Here is a 13004-nt window from a genome sequence, read left to right as displayed (position 1 = left end):
GCGTTTAGGCACTGCACGTCTTCGTCCCGGGGGCCGTAAATTCCTGTGGTAGAGACGATCATGGTTCACACGTGCACTACACGTTGTCCCGGGAAGAACCTCCCCGTGTAAGGTGGTGAGCCCTCCTCTTCCGCCATCGCTATCCACCTTCCTTCAGGTCACATCCCAATGTAGTCACAGTCATCTAGTCACGTAGTTTCATACCGCTTTCATTACGCCTTGTCGACGCTCTCACCTGCTGCCATTGACGAAGTGGTGACATTTGCTGAATACCCCATTGTCTGCAACAGCTTACGACGACCTCTATTTGACCCTTCTGCAGCGTACTGCCACTTCACAACGCTCCCGCATCCAGGAGTTATTGTCGGATGAAGCGCTCACCGACCGACGTCTTTGTCAGCTTCTTCGTCATATGAGACAGCTGCTGGAAGACAACGCAAGATCCACCGAATACACGTTGTTACGCGAAGTGTTCTTGCAACGGCTCCCGGCTGACGTGCTGATGGTCTTGACGAAATCTTCTGCGATAGACCTTATTGGACTTGCTGGGATAGCCGACAAGGTTATGGAAGTAGCCACACCAAGTCTCGCAGCAACGACATGGTCTCAAGATGATGACGCAGCCATACAAGGAACACTTCTCTCCGCTTCGGAACAAAGCTGTACACCATCTCGACGCGCACCACGCTGCCGCAGTATCACCAGATCAAGATGCGCAGGCAACCGCCGTGAGATCTCGACAACAACATCCAGCGCCTCCTCCTGCAATCGCCGTTTTGCAAACGACGCTCGTCACTTTCCACGTCCCTGCGCTTGGCAAAGAAACAGGCTGGCCGATCACTAACGGCGATGGGTGGTCCGGCCCAACAAAGCAGTAGTCTTTTCAACGTAACAGACAGCATCACGGGACAACGGTTTTTATCGACAAAGGACCTGACGTAAGCATTGCTCCCGCTGAACGCTCCTATCAAAAAGCGGCGCCTGTGTCCTTTTCGCAAGCCGTCAACGTAACCAGGATTCCAGTTTGCTCGACAGAACGAGCGTTACGCTGAATTTTTGTGGTTGCGGACGTCGGGCACACATTCAACGGAGCAGCGGACGTAAAACAACGTCTCGTTGACTCTGTTACGCAGCTGTGCATCACTGGCGTCCCTGCAACGATGAAACCTGCAATCGCACCTATATCCAACATGTTGGAAGAACCGCTTGCCTAGCCCCTCCGTGAGTTACCCACTCTGACGAGCATGCCACGCTGGACGAAATTGAGCCAACGTGATGTATTTCACCACATTGTCACGCCCGGCCCTTCGGTAGTCTTCCGAACTCGGCGCCTGTCGCCTGAGTTTTAGCATATGCTGGCACTTGGCATTATCCGGTTCTCCTTCAGTAAATGGGCATCACCACTTCACATGGTGACTAAGAAGACTAGACACTGCCGTACATGAGGCGATTACCTATTACGAACAATTTTACGGTTTCGGATCCTTAGCCTCACCCAAACATTCCGGACTTCACGGTAGCATTGCATGGCGAGACGGTCTTTTCTAAGATCCATCTCCTTCGCACCCGCCACCAGAGACCACTCGCTGAGAAATACATTGCCAAGACCGCCATCACCGCACAGTTTGGTCTGTTTGAATTACCACGCATGACCTTGGGCCTACGAAATGCTGGACAATCTTTTCAGCGTTTCATAGAGCCCGTCACTCGATACATGCAGTTCGTAAGCGCATGCATCGAACAGCTTCTCACCGCAAGCGGGCGTTTTGCTTCGCGCCAGTGCACTTACCAACCGAATGTCAGAGCCATTTATCGATGTCGATCTACCGGCCGTCACCAGCGCGACGATATAGATCATCGTACCATCCGGAATTCGACATAAACGTTCCTGCAATTAAAGGATGTCGTGCTCACTCCAAATGGCACATTGCGATAATTTTACCGGCATTCCTGAACCAATCATTTCGGTATCGGTTCGCAGACGTGAGTTTGGGGCCATGCACGATTTGTCGCATCCTGGAATCCGTACGATACAGAAGCTTCTATTCAGTCGTTTCGCTTCTTCTCGCCAGCTGAACAAGCAAGTTCGTTTCTGGGTCCGCTGCTGTTTGTTGTGTCAACGGTCCGAGATGCCATGTCATGCCGCTCCTCCCGGCAAGCGTTTCTTCAATCATATGCTCTTTGGCACAGTGCAATTGAACCTCGTCGGCCCTCTGCCTCCTTGGTAGGGCTACTGCTACATGCTGACATGCTTAGACTGCTACACAGTGGCCAGAAGCGGCACCCATATCTGAAATCACAGCACCAATAGTTGCCGCATCTTTGGTTTCGACGTAGATTGCCTGATTCGGCTGCCCATTTACGACAGTCACCAATCATGCTCGGCAGTTCGACCCAGCACTTTTCAAATAACTTAGTTTTTCGCAACGACTTCTTACCACCCGCAGCCAAATGATCTCGTCGAACGTTTCCATCGACACCTCTAGGCATCCATGCATTAAAAGCCGCACTGAAGAGTCACCTCGGTTGATTTTGTCCTGTGTTAGTATCCAGCACTCAGTTACGCCTTCCATGTGACTTCTTTACTGCCACCTCCAAAACACATATGCTTCGAGCTGCGGAGTACGTGTCGGAACTGCAAGCCACCTTCAGTCAGATACGCCCGTGCCTACTCGTTCGCAAGGAACAATGTCACCGTACGCTTTTCCAGAACTTACGTTTGCTACCCACGTTTTCGTGTACGGCTGCGCTATGCCAAAGCGTTTACAGCCACACTGCTCGGTATAATATACCGCTTTCGAGTGATGTCGGACCACCTTTGTAGTGAACATCAACGCAAGAACTGACACAAATTCCGTCCAACGTATCTTGCCCGCCTCTCTCGATACATGCTCGCCATCAACCCCCGCACGGTGTGACGAAATCCTACTCACTGCCCAACGCCATCTTTCTTCGGGACCCTCAAGACACCTCGTGTCACCTGGAAGTTGCATCGCTCGTCGTATTCTCATGCTCTTCTGGAATTCCATGTCTACCGATAACGGACCCCAACATAAAAACGAACAACTATTTATTCAATTAGGCAGCACCAGTGGGTGAGCATACAGACGCTGCACGCTTCTGGTATCGAAGTCAACAATATTCAAAGCGGGGCAGCCTCTTCTTGTAGCCTCCACCGATCACGTATACTTCAAGTGAAGCTGCGGTAGCGCAGTGTATAACCGGAATTAAGTGCAGCGTTTAGCCGTGTTAGGCCGTGCAGAATAATAGCGAGACGACGGCAGTGCGCGAATATGGGCAGAGTGTGCCGCCACCCCTCCCCCCTTCATACACGAAGTGGAGAGCCCTCACGGCTTGTAAAGGTATGTGGAACAACTATTTATTCAATTAGGCAGCACCAGTGGGTGAGCATACAGACGCTGCACGCTTCTGGTATCGAAGTCAACAATATTCAAAGCGGGGCAGCGTCTTCTTGTAGCCTCCACCGATCACGTATACCTCAAGTGAAGGTGCGGTAGCGCAGTGTATAACCGGAATTAAGTGCAGCGTTTAGCCGTGTTAGGCCGTGCAGAATTATAGCGAGACGAAGGCAGTGCGCGAATACGGGCAGAGTGTGCCGCCACCCCCCCCGCTTTCATACATCGAAGTGGAGAGCCCTCACGGCTTGTAAAGGTATGTGGAGCGTACGCGACGTCCATAGCCTGTAGTGACAGAAGTAGGCTGTGACGTTGACTACTGTGGGTGTACTGGTATTTCGTCGTGCGTCGGAAGCATTGTACGCTGGCTTCATCCAGTCAATAGAAACGCGGACGTCGTTCCCGTTCAGGCTCAAGGTGAAGTTCTTGTCGTCGCGATGAACAACCATGTAGGGCTCACTGTAGGGTGGCTAGAAAGGTCTGCGGACGGTGTGTTCGGGAAGAAAGCGTGCGGAAACGTTCCTACCTCCTTGAAAACGAAAGGTACAGGCTTATGGTGGTGAGCGGCGGGTGACGGGCGTAGGGTGGCGAAGGTGTTCCGAAGCAGGGGCGACTTTAAAGAACCTGGACGTGTTCCAAAACATACCTTGCGATGCATTGAAGGTGTATCCTATAACGCACACACTGCTTCAATATTTGCGAAATATAAAATTTTAAGCTTAGAATAACAGAGAGCTGAGCTAGTTGGTAAGTATTCATTCTAAAAAGACAGGGCGTGCAAACACGGACACAAGAAAGAAGTCAGGACGCCATAAACGCCGGCGTTTGTGGTGTCCTGACTTCTTTCTTGTGTCCGTGTTTGGACGCCCTGTCTTTTTAGAAATAATTTTGAAAATGACCAGTTATTACGAATACCAGCTTCTGTCAGCCTTTAAATCAGAAATACGCAGAGGAAGTATCCTTTTACGCACTTTGGCCACCTTGCAACCAAATCCTGCCAGTCGCGTTACTCGGTTTACGGAGACTTGGCATGTACCATGTCCTCGGCATGTACCATGTCGTCTCTTCTATCCCCTCCGGTCGTTTGCGCTGTTAAGCACTCTTTGTCCTCGCACAAACTATGGATTCGAAACACTACGTTACCGTCTTTCCAGTGTCATGAACAAATGGAAACTAACAATTGATAATCTGCGTATATTGTCTAAAACTGAAATGCTAAATCGGATGTGCTCATTGTGTTGTAAACGAATGTTGGGTGATTTCTGTAATCGTTATTTCATACATTGCTTTGTTATGAACATTTTTGTATGTATTTCAGAGTTGTCATTCTATTATTTGCTGTCATGGGCCAAATTTGTGTTTTTTTGTATTGTCGCTTTCCGCTGCCTGTCATTTTTGTAATTTTTGTAAATTTGTAATTTAGATTTTGCTTGGTGAAGGGGCAAGTCAAGCTGTGAAATGCAGCTTTTTTCCCTTCGCACCGAACCACGTATACAGTGTATTTTCATGTATTTGTCACGTGGTTGAATAAACTCAAACTCAAACTAAAGAAGTGGGATCTGATATCGCGGTGTCCGATGGCAGTGGAGCAAGTGATTCGCCTGGTAGACGAGTGGTTCCCCGTATACAAGCTCTGCTGGTGTAGCCTGAATATCCTTCTCCAAGGTGGCACAAAGACAGGACGATAGCTGGATGCCCTCGAACTAGATTCCGTCCGGTTGGCACATGACGGCTTCTTTTTACTGGCCGTGAAAGTGCTCGATCATCCCGTTAACGAAAGAATGGTAACTGGTGGCCCTTAAGCATTCAAACCCGATGTTCAGTCCGAGGAGCCTACAAAGGTGCGATTTGAACTGTCGTCCTTGGTCGGTGGAGATGCGGCGAAGGGCCAATCCAGCCGGTGATGAAGGTGAAGGAGACGTGTTCCGCGGTAATTCCCTCGAGAGGCCAAGCCTCAGGCCATCCATTGTACCGATCGATGGCAGTGAGGTAGTAGCGATAGGGACTAGCTGGGGCGAAAGGCCCTCTGATGTCAAGGGGCTGTGCCGCAAATGACCAGAGGGCCGAGAGAGTACTCCGAGAAGTTGAGTGACGTACCTGGGGACGTTTGCGCGTTGGAATTGGATGCAGGAGCGCTCACAAACGCGGCGATTTCGCTGCATGGAGGGACCAAAATTGCGGTCAAGCACAAGGCGGGTAGAGGTGCGTATGCCGGGATGGCTGAGACTGTTCCGCCGGTTGCTAAAGCCACGGAAGTGGAACAGGGACACATAGAGCCTGCTTTGTCCGGTCGACACCTCGCTAGACAGTGATTGTCGACCCAGGTATGGAGACTTGTTGCAGCTGTAGTGACAACCTGCCCTTAGAAGTTCCTGCAGCTCAGGGTCCGTTCAGCGTCTGCAGTTCACCGTGGGGATGCTGAGTCTAGGCGGGGACGTGAGCTGTTATATGGGAAGAGCTGATAGCTACAACACGGACAATTGCGTCGGCGACTCCGTATCTTTTCCGGTGACATATTTGATGTCGGTGATAAACTGGTCATTGAACGAGAGGTGGTTCTGCTAGACAGGTGGCAGTATGTCGTGGCGTTGAGAGAAGGCATAGGTCAGAGGGTTATGTTCGGTATGTATAGTACGCGCTGTGTTCCGTGAATGTGGCGAAAGGGTTGTACTGCTTCGTATATCATTAGATATACAGTTCTCTGTTCCGCAGTTCTCTGTATTAGGCTGGGGAACTCGTCGAGGCAGGGGCTGTGGTTTCGCCGGAGGAACTGGTCGTAGAAGAGGTTCTTTTCCGAGTCTGGAGTTTCTTGGAAAAGAACGCTTGGGGCTGCCAGCTGTGCTCTGCAGGTTACATGAGGATGGCGCTGACGGTGAAGCTAAAGGTGTTCGTTACGATTCCCAAGGAATCGTCCGGCACGGGATGGGATAGAAGCGTGGTTCTGCAAAGAGCAGATATGTATTCTTCGATTACTTTCGGCAAAGTCGTTGCCCACGGGACGGATTGGTTTCCTCGTAGACCAGCCAAAGCATCATATAGGGCATCATATGAAATGCCGAAGGTGTCTAGTGGTGGTGGTTTGAGGGTTGTTTTGCAGGTCTAAGATGCGTTAATACAATGGTTGAGTTCCTTCTTATGAAACTTCGTGGCCGTCGAAATGGACGGTGCAACCGCCAGCGTGCTGTTTTGGACATTGACGAGTCTAGTCCGCGGAATACTTTGACAATGAAGCGCTGAAAGGGTTGCCCAGTGTTCCTTAGGCCAAAGCTCATAAAAGGAAACTCAAAAAAGCCAAATGGGGAGTGATGTTCAGGTGCCCCTTTCTCCGGTGCGAACAAAGAAAGCCGGCTCTCGTATGTAGCTGATCGGAGGAGGTTTAGACTGGGTAAAATGCAGTTCGTTTATTCCGATGCGAACTCCGCGCGTTTCAATATCCGTTTCTCCCGGGCCCTCCCTTCAGGTATCTTAATAACACTGCTGCACGGGGTCTTCCCAAGTTCATACACGGCGCTCTCGAGCGAAGGTCACGTTCGCGCGGTTCCAGCGCGGTGCTCGGATGCCTCCAGTCATTGAGACCGGGAACACCATAGTCGTCGGGTCATTTAGCTCGGCAGAGTCGCAGTTCGTGGCGAGCACTTCAACTCGTAAATCGGAGTCCCGAGCTCGTTGAGCAGACGCTCGCTGCCGTCGCTGTCCGAATCCCCCGCAATGGCTTGCGTCCACCGCACAGTTGTACGAGGCGCTCACGGAGATGTTCCGGCCAACACCACCACGCGCTTCTGAAGGCGCGCTTCCAGGAAAACACCTCCGAAGCCAGCTGATATACGGGCGGACCCCCGGCACTCGCCCGCAGCTCGGCTTCGTTTATGTGCTCGACGACATAATCACAACGGGTCGCGTGTTGAGTCATGCTGCCATGGTGAACTGGGCATCGACGTGGCCGGTCTATACCTCGGGCGAGTCCGTCCAGAATGGCGGAAGCTTGACAGCGACAGGCCAGACGTCCAGGTTGGCAATGATCGCGGTAATAGCAGGGACTAAATTGACAGACCCCGCAGGAATTGAGCAGTAGGGCCTTCGTGGAACCGCCGGATGAATTCAGTTCATTTTACATGCTTTGCAGCTGTTCCAGAAATTAATGCTCTTGTTTCTGGTGCACATGTTCCTTGGCCTGCAGTCGTTCTTGAAGTTGTTGCACATACGGTGAAAGAGCGGCAATGTCTTCCAGGTCGGCCATGGCGGTGCGGCTTGTTCCCTTTCCGGGTCACCAGATGTGCGATGTCGAGTGTAGCGAAGGACGAGTCCCAACATCAAAACGAACAACTGTGCATTCCATTAGGCAGCACCAGCGGGCGAGCAAGTTGACGGTGCGCGCGCCTGGGTAGGGAAACCTGTAATTTTCTTTTTAGTGGGGCAGCCCGTTTTTGTAGCAAACGCAGGTAACGTATACCTCGAGTGAAGGTGCAGTGGCGCTGCGTTTTATCGGAATGCAGTGCAGCGTGTAGCCATGTTAAGCTGGGCTGAATGATAGCGAGGCGAAGGTTGCGCGGGATCCTTTTACCAGCGCGTTATATGAATCAGGAAAGCTAAGAACCATAACTTGAATCTTTGCTAACTCTACGTATATTCTGGCATATCCGAGCTAAGCCCTTGCAACATTTTTTTAGAAGGTTTCACCTGACTTGCGGCGAACAAAGAAACCAAGAACTGGCCGGGAAATCCCTGAAATTACTGATGAAAGCAGCGCCAAACGACCGAAGGTGTACAGTGTTCGTTACGAGTCTGAAGTCCTCGGCAAACATAGTAACAATCTTCAAACTGCTTCAAATTCCAGGTAAGCATCATCGAGAATGAAGTGTGGCTCGCAGCATTTTATATTATTTTGTTGTATCTCGATATTGAAGAAGCGTTGTCACAAAGTTCCAAAACAACACATTTGCCGGAAATGCGTGCACGCATGAGAATTACTTTTTCTTTTAAGTACGCAAGAAACTCTGTCATTCATGTTTTTTTGTTTTTCATTAGCGCACATTTCGCGGCATTTTCACAAACATCATATGTTTGCTACAGCTTGAGAAGGTGAAAAAAAAACGATCCGCTCTAGCAATTGTGGACAGCTTCGCGAAATTGTCGCGGTCGGCTGGTCTCTCTGCCACGGCGCTGCAGCGAGCTTAGAGAAAAGACGCCGTAACATTTGCCATCTCGGTTAGAGACGGGCTTCATGTTTCAGTACTTTTATTTATTAATTTATTTAATCATACCGCCAATCCCAAGAAGGGATTATTGCAGGGAGGCCAAGAATATACAATACAGAAATGCAATCAAAGAGCGAAATTATACAGGCACACAAATTTTTGAAATTCTGGGAAAGAAACACAATGCTTTAAAAAAAGGGAAAAAAAGAAAAAAAGAAGAAAAGAACCATGCAACACTACAGAGTCAACAGTATACCATTGGAAACCATAAATACACAAAACGCATTGGGTGCAATATGTGATAATAGGTTACAGAATTTTTAATACATGTGGTATTCAATTTTTACAAAGAATAAATGATTTAAATACGATAAAGAGGATTAGTTGTACTTGTTACACAATGCAATAAGGCCAAAGAGTCATATCTGCGACGTGATTAAGTAAAACTCATAAGACTGCAAAAAAGTTTCTAACGTAGGACTAAGGACAATATGAGAGGGTAGGTTGTTCCATTCTGTAGTTGCGAGTGGAAAGAATGAAAATCCGAAGCATTTGGCAGTAAAATGGCAGTTTTGTAAGGTGTGGGGATGTTTATGCCTGCTCTGTCCTGTTTCAGATTTGGACAGGTAGCGGGAGCTATCTATAGACAGCATGTTATGCATGAGCTGATAAAGTACTTTTCTACGAGCTAGTTCGGCACGATTTTCTAGAGTTAGTAGTCCGGCTCTGTTGATTAGTTGTGATGGTGAGGAAGTTAGTTTATACTCATTGTAAATAAATCTGATTGCCTTTCTCTGCACTCTCTCTAACATTTTTATTAGTTTATTAGTGTGTGGAAACCAGGAGACGTTAGCATATTCTAGGATAGGTGTAACAAATGTAGTATACGCAAGAAGCTTAGTTTCAGGTGTAGAATGACGGAGGCGCCTTTGAAGGAAGAAAAGTCTTTTTAAAGCTTTAGATGTTATAGCACTAACATGAGAGTTCCACCTGAGGTTATCTGATATTACCAGGCCGAGATACTTATAATCATTAACCGTTGTTAATGGAGTGTTGTCCACTGAGTACGGGTATGCCGAGGTGTTCTGTTTTCTAGTGATACGCATGACGGCTGATTTGCAAACATTAAGAGTCATTTGCCAGTTATAACACCAGTGTGGTATTGATTCCAGCGCATGACTTAATGTTTCGTGATCCTCGGGTGAACTAATTTCTTGATAGATTATGCAATCGTCAGCGAATAGTCTTATGTTAGTATTGACAATACCAGGTAGATCGTTAATGAATATTAGAAATAACGTAGGGGCAAGGACACTGCCTTGCGGAACACCGGAGGTCACCTTCGTAACTTCTTAAAACTCGTGGTTTACTTCGACGAACTGTGTCCTGTTACACAGATAGTTATTAACCCATTCTGTGATTGGTGGTCGCCTATTGTAAATTGAAGCGTTCTAATCAATTTTGCATGGGATGCTTTGGAGAAGTCAAGTAGGATTAAGTCCATTTGCTTTTGGTGGTCGATGCTTAAGGATAGGTCATGTATGAGTTCTAATAATTGCGTAACTGTAGAAAGTCCTGGGCGGAATCTGTGTTCAGAAGATGCTAATACATTGTTTTGTTCGAGGTATAGAGTTATGTGTTTGAGAATGATATGTTCGAGAATTTTACATACAGTGCTTGTTACTGAGATGGGTCGGTAGTTACAGGTATCAGCTTTGTTACCCGATTTATATACAGGAATTCTTAGCTTTTTTCCAGTCAATAGGGAGAGATCAAGTTAATAAAGATTTATTGAAGATGAGACACAGGTATTTCGCTAGCCATTCTGCATATCGTGTTAGAAATTGATTTGGGATATTGTCCGGTCCTGCTCCTTTTTTGGATCAAGGTTAAGTAGTAAGGTAAGTACTCCTGCCTCGTCTACTGTAGTTGGCCCAATTTTACTACTGCAGGTTGTCAAGTCATCCGGTGTGCTTCCGTTATCAGTAGTGAAGACCGATTGGAAGTACGAGTTTAGTGAGTTAGCTCTATGTTTACTTTCTTCAGGCGTTAGTGGGCTGGTAGTATCATTTTTGGGTTTAGGTAGTTCCAAAACTTTTGAGGGGAATTTCTCAGAAAATTGGGAAGTGAATACCTAAAATAGGTATCCTTTGCCTTCTTTATTTTAGATTTTAGGTTACTGATGCTTTCATTAAGAGTGGTACTGTTTACCTGGGTTGGATGTTTTTTAGGTCATTTTCTGAGGCGTTTCACTTTTCGTTTCAGGTGAATTATATCTCGATTTATCCACGGCTTGTGTTTGTTCGTTCTTTTTGTTTTAATCGGCGCAAAGTTATGTATCCAAAACGATGAAATCAATTTGAATCGCTGCCACAGTGTTTCAATGTCGGTGTTTGTATTGTCTGCTAGGTCCTTGAAGGGAGAAAATTCAAAACTTAAGTGATCTAGCACGCAGGTGTCATCAGCTGCATTGAAGTTGAAAAAGGTAGTTGCGGATTTACGGGAACTAGTGTTGTACTCTGTTGGGATACTGCTGTACGCTATTTTGTGGTCTGCCAATCCGTCAAGAAGGAGAGTTTTTGTTGAGTCCACATCAAAGTGGTCACTTAGGTTGCCTTGAGATTAGTTGCCTAATCCAAGGGCGGCGCTCAAATACCGAGCAGGGGCGTGCTAGGTAGTTGCGGATTTACGGGAACTAGTTTTGTGCTCTGTTGGGATACTGCAGTACGCTATTTTGTGGTCTGCCAATCCGTCAAGAAGGAGAGTTTTTGTTGAGTCGACATCAAAGTGGTCACTTAGGTTGCCTTGAGATTAGTTGCCTAATCCAAGGGCGGCGCTCAAATACCGAGCAGGGGCGTGCTAGGAGACGACAAAAAGGGCTCTACGCCTCCCGCATCTGCCACTCCGGCGCGGCAGTTCGGCTGCGGTTTCGTAGGTGGCGCTCACACGACGTCCGCCGCAGAGCCGTATGTGGGGAGAGTCTGGCGAATTCTCGCTCCTAAGTTAGAGTTGAACTGTTGAGTGTACTATACATATTACATTGATTTCTTTATTTGCTTCGGAAGCGAAGTACCGGCGAGTGCGCAAGATCTCTACAGTCAGAAATCGAATCTCCCATGCTTGTGCTTTCAACAGTATCGGGGTGTTCCTGCAAGCAGAATTCGCACTGTTGAATGTCATGGTCATAAAAACATTGCAGACAACAAAGCAGAAAACTGGGCGAGTTGGTAGGTTTGTTTTGTCGTGTCCTTCGCCCTGTGTCCCCGTAGTAAGTGCGCGCTATCCTGATTAAAACATTGCTTTTAGGGCGAACGCCTTAGATGCCTTATGAAACGTGCAAATTGACTGGAGTGACGAGGCTTTGGCGCCACCACCAGGAAAGAAAATCATCTAATGACGTCACCAGGACGTCGTAGATAGCTGAAATTGTAGACGTGTCAACGACGTCAAGCATACATCGGATTACATTACGTCATCTGATATTGTCATCAAATGACATCGGCCCACCAATCACGGAGGCAGTGCAAGACCCGGGGACGCGCAGAAACCTTGCAACGCCTCCGAACTTGGAGGCAGTAAAAATCATGTGACGACTGTCACCAGGACGTCAAAGAAACTGATATTTGTGACGTATCAATGACGTCAGGCTGGCGTCAGATTATGTTACGTCATCTGATAGTGTCATGACATGACATCGGCGCTTTGCACAGCCTACGTGATCGTTCGCCGATCACGAAGGCAATGCAAGACCTGGGGACGAGCAGAAAGCTTGCAATGCCTCTGATCTTGGAGGCAGTAAAAATTATGTGATGACTTCACTAAGACGTCATAGGTAGCTAGAATTTGTGACGTCACAATGACGTCATGTTGATGTCAGCTTACGTTACGTCATTTGTAAAGCCATCACATGACATCGGCGCTTTGCACAGCCTCGGTGATCGGTGATCCGATCACGATGGCTGTGCGAATCGCCGAAGTCATGTATTGGCGTCATCGAGTGAAGTCACGTTATTCGACGTCATCATGACTTCACAAGCTTAGGTCTCATGGTGACGTCGTTACGTGATGATTTTTCACATCCCCAGTGTTGACGCCGCCGACGCGGCACGCCGCGGACAATTTCGCGTTTGCTGAAGCATCTAAGCTTTTCGCCAGAGCAGGTGCAGGGCCCCTAGAAGGCAAGTGTTAAATGAAGAAAATACTTCGTTCTTCTAGTCTGTGATTGCGGACATCCTGTTGGTTTGCTTTAGAAAATGACTCTTCTGCTCAACTTCTTCACGCTCTGTACTTCATAATCACAAAATTTCATCGAGCACATGAGGGCGCCTTGCTATAGTAGATCTTCCTGCACGAGCATAGACATCGTGCACTGTACGTGCATGACCCAAATGCG

This window comes from Rhipicephalus sanguineus, chromosome 9 (genome assembly GCF_013339695.2).
Source record: "Rhipicephalus sanguineus isolate Rsan-2018 chromosome 9, BIME_Rsan_1.4, whole genome shotgun sequence".
Lineage (NCBI taxonomy): Eukaryota > Metazoa > Arthropoda > Arachnida > Ixodida > Ixodidae > Rhipicephalus > Rhipicephalus sanguineus.
Note: the sequence above shows the minus strand (reverse complement) of the source record.